Genomic DNA, 4,876 nt, shown 5'->3' on the forward strand with positions numbered 1-4,876 from the left:
CGAGGCCCCGGACGCGAGGAGAGCGCGACCGCCGCCGCCGCCGCCGCCGCCGCCGCCGCCGCCGCCCAGAGAGCCCAAGCTGCGGCACTGGCCTGCTCTTTCTCCTCCTCCCTCGCCTCGCCCGACGACGACTACGCCGCCGCCACGCCCGCCACAGGCGCTGCTAAGTACAGCGGGCGGCTGCGGGCGCCTGGAGGGGACGCCGAGTGCGCCTGCGCGGGGCTCTGCCCTCTGCCGGCCCGGAGGAGGAACTGAGGGCCCTGCGGTGGCTGGGCGAGCGGGGGCGGTGACTCAAGGCCAAGGCCAGGTAACTCTATCCCGGGAGGAAGCGGAAAAGGAGATGATCTCTGACCTCTGGTCTTACACCTAACAGAGCCACGGCAAAACCAACCCCACGCCCTCGGGAGGTCTCTGCCGTTCCGAGGAGTGGGCGGAGGGAAACGGGAACTTTACCTAGAACTTTGAGAACTCTGGGAAGCGCTTGGCGGGCCTGAGAAGACGGGCAGAGAAGAACAGGAGGTGATAAGTCAGAGGATCTTTGAGGGCCTCCACTGTTTCCTTTCGGTTTGGCTCTGCCTTAGAGATCCCGAGGGCCGGGCCCCTACTATGTGATGGAGTCAGCCCCACCTAGATCGAAATAAACACATGACACAGTCACAATGGTCATTCTCTTTGGCAAAAGGCAGCCTTATTTAGGGGAGGAGATCACCGACAAAATAAGAGGTAAAATAGGCACCAGGAGTGGCAAATGTGAAAGAGAATTGGGAGAACATATATTATACTAAGGAAAAAGATATATCCCCCCCGGGGAACTCCCACTTAGCCGGGAGAGGGGAAATAAGGTGTAAGGTGGGACAGAGTCGTTGTCTGGCAGATTAGACTGACCAGACTTAGCCGGAGTAAGGAGAATGACACCATTAAAGGGAAGGCAGTATGACACAGAGAGTACCTGACAGTGGGCTTAGTCCTGAAGAGAATTTAGCAAAGATTTTCATCAGAAGCAGATCTTTTATAGGGGAAAACGGAGCTGGGGGGAGGGAGGGCGGGTTGCCAAGGCTCAAACTGCAAAGAGAGGCTCAGAGAACCACTTGGCAGATCAGGTCTAAATCCTGCCTAAAGATATGCTAATCAATTTCTGGGAAGGTTGATTGAAGATATCCCGAGATTCGGGGATGCATCATGGGGAGTTGCTAGAGTTCCTTCCTAATCGTCTAGGAAAGCTAAATTGCCTTCAAGATGGTCTCAAAGATTTGTGGTGAATGTCTTTAAAGATGCTAACTAGATGGGAGACAGGATGGACGAATTAACCACAGACTCTGACTTCACAGTATTCTATATGAACAGGATTTGGCAGTTCACAGCAGGGTTTAAAAATGCTTATAAACTTATAAAATTGATTCACAAAGTTCCCCTATACATGATCAAATGCTCCTTCCCATCTCTTCTACCTGGAAATCCCTCACTAGGAATGCTTTTCTTTCTGCTCCTTTCTAGGAATCCTTAAAAGCCCATTTCCCTGAAAGTGCTCCAGTCTAAACTGATTATCTCTTTCTCGAGCATTGCTCATGAACCTAGAAATGACTCACTCTTTGAGGCAACCAAACATACTGCCTTGCATTCATAGATACATAAAACTGGAAGGGGATCTTAAGATCCCAGGCTGGCTAGTCTGGCATGACTTGTTCCTAATGAAACTGTACTGACTCTTTGTAGTCACCACTTCCTTTTCTAAGTCATCTATAGCTGAAAGGAACTTCAATGGCCATTTTAGCCTTACTCCCTCATTTTATAGAGGAGGAAACTGAGGCCAGGGAGATGAAGGAACTTGTTCATGGTGCTATTGATAAGGTCCTGAATGGTTGTTTTAGACCAAGTAAAATTAAAGTCTTAATTCCTGAAGCAAGTAGGCAGAAGGCACTGATAGAGACAAGTTTAGCTCCACAGTGCCCCCCTCTGGGGAGGTCAGTCAGTCAGAAATCCAAATTATGCCAAACTCTTGAGAACTTCCTTCTGCAGAGGTTTCGAGCAGTATTACCTGGCCATGCCCTGCCAGAAATCCCAGTTATATCCCTAAGATTAAATTGTAAATTTTCCCTATAAACCTACTTATGGGCCATCCCATCGCTGCTGCCCTCCTTTGAGTCAGTCCACCACAGCACTCTCTCTCCTCTTCCTCTTCCCCTATGCCACATGGTCTCTCCCCTAACTCCACTAGGCTTCCCAACCCCACTTCTCCTCCTTACAGCTAACTTTTAAGGGGCTAAGTCCCTGTCAGGATTTAGTCTACCAGCTAAGGGCATGCCGCAGCTTCATGAAGTGCTGCTCCCTTTCTACTGGGTAATTGTGAGTTCCACTGAGGAACTGGTCTTTCATATACTCTCCTACTTCATATCATATTTACCGTTCCCACTGTTTATTGTATTCCTTCATTTTGTCCGTAATCTCTTCCTTAAATAAATCTACCTTTTGCCAAAGAGAACGACCATTGTGTTTCTTCACATGATCAAACCCCAAAGTCTGGTGCCTGCTATCATCTGGTGTTTACATCAACTACATCATGTTGGTCCTCAAACCACATCATTTGGTGCTAAACCCCACATCACAGATTATATCATTTTGGTGCTCAAAACCCTTAGCCTTTTTCTTGACAAAAGGTAAGCAATGTGTGCCTCAATATTTTTCCTGCTACTCAATCCCTGCTCCTCAGTCAAGGTGGGGAGTAACCAGAAGCCCAGCAAACACCTGGTGCTTTGAAACCCACTGGCCTTCTACATCTAAATATAAAGGGGGTCCCTCAATTTAAAGTCCTATTCCTCAACTGAGTAGATGCCCATCAATTGGAGAGTGGCTGAATAAATTGTGGTATATGAATATTATGGAATGTTATTGTTCGGTAAGAAATGACCAACAGGATGATTTCAGAAAGGTCTGGAGAGACTTACATGAACTGATGCTGAGTGAAATGAGCAGGACCAGGAGATCATTATATACTTCAATAACAATACTGTATGATAATCAATTCTGATGGGCGTGGCTCTCTCCAACAATGAGATGAACCAAATCAGCTCCAATACAGCAGTAATGAACTCAATCAGCTACACCCATCGAAAGAACTCTGGGAGATGACTATGAACTATTACAGAGAATTCCCAATCCCTCTATTTTTGTCCGCCTGCATTTTTGATTTCCATCACAGGCTAATTGTACACTATTTCAAAATCCAACTCTTTTTGTACAGCAAATAACCGTATGGACATGTATACATATATTGTATTTAACTTATACTTTAACATGTTTAATATGTATTGGTCAACCTGTCATCTAGGGGAAGGGGTGGGGGAAAGGAGGGAAAAAGTTGGAACTAAAGGATTTGCAACTGTCAATGCTGAAAAATTACCTATACATATATTTGTGAATAAAAAGCTATAATGAAAAAAGAAATAAATATAAAAAAGTCCTATTCCTCCATGTAGCAGAGCTTTTGGGGAGAGACCCAGTGTTTTTTGCCTTTCCAAGGCTTGTTAATCACTTAGCAAAACTGGGGACTAGTGGTCAAACGTATTTGGGGGATGTCCTGAATGAAATTGTTTTGCCATTTCTGGTGAGGACTCCACTATGCTGGGAAGCTGGATCTGTGGACGTGGGCTACGAGAATGGGATGGGAATGGGAGAGGCTGCAAAAGTGGAGGATTGTGTTTTGGGGGCTTTTAGGGGTATTTGCATCCTCAATATTGCAAAGTATATCTGGCCATCTAAGATTAAAAAGCACACTTCTTTTGGTTTTGTTCCTCTGGATTCTCCTTTCTGTCTCTATCTATGACAGTATGCCTTGACTTTGCAATTCAAATTAACTGAAATTTTTCTTTAGTTAAGCCTCTCTTCCTTGAGGAGGGATTCATTGTCCAAGACTGTCCTGATTAGATAAGTGCTCCCCAGGGATAAAGATCCCTGGTTAAGTACAGTCTGTCTGATGTAAGGTAGGCTCTCCTGAGTTTTTCTCTAAATAGGGACCTCCTGGGGCCTCAACTTCCTGAATCCTAAAATCCAAATCTCAAGACCCCAAATGGGTAAAAGGTAATGGCTTATTCACCCAATCATCCTGTACCCTCTTTCTCTTCAACCCTAACTGCAGAAGGGTTAAATTGAGTAGACAAACTTGAAGGGGGAAGTTTTCTGCCATCTTTAAATTTGGGGGCTGTGTATGTGTTTACACTGGAATTCTGATTCTAAAATTGTATGAGATAATTACTATTAACTGGTCCGTGCTAAACTGTGAACTTGTTTATTCTGGGTAAAAGATCTTAGAAAGCAAGAAGATCTCTCTGGTAACTTACTCAAAGGGGTCATATTTTTGTATCTCTTAATTAGGTAAAATATGTTTAAGGTGTAAGGTTGCTTTCTAAATTGTACATTATATAATTTGTGAAAATTTTGTGAGCTATGTTTTTAAAAATTCTGTCAACCCTGCTGGATGTGAGATTTATTTTATGAAGTTTTTGCTCATCATGATTTAGCTATCACCTGTGTTCTGAATTTTAGAAGCTTGAGTTAGCTGGAATTCATTTTCAAATCTAAAACTGATACTGTGTATAGGACAGTGAAACGCTTCTCTAGATTTTCTTTTCTGATCAGTTAGCCCTTCCCCATCCCCACCCTCCCCCAGTGAGTGAATCTCACAGAATCATTCTTGCTAGCAAGGACATAAGCTCTAGGAAATGACCTTGATATGAAATTCCTATTCAAGAAAGAAAATACAGGTGACAGTCTGGCTATCATTTCAAAACATTCTAAAGGATTTTTGGTTGTAATCTGCAATTTAGGATTGAAAACTATCGTTTTATTTTATTTTAGATCAATTGACATCATGATATATGGG

The sequence above is a fragment of the Sarcophilus harrisii genome, chromosome X (assembly GCF_902635505.1).
Source record: "Sarcophilus harrisii chromosome X, mSarHar1.11, whole genome shotgun sequence".
NCBI lineage: Eukaryota > Metazoa > Chordata > Mammalia > Dasyuromorphia > Dasyuridae > Sarcophilus > Sarcophilus harrisii.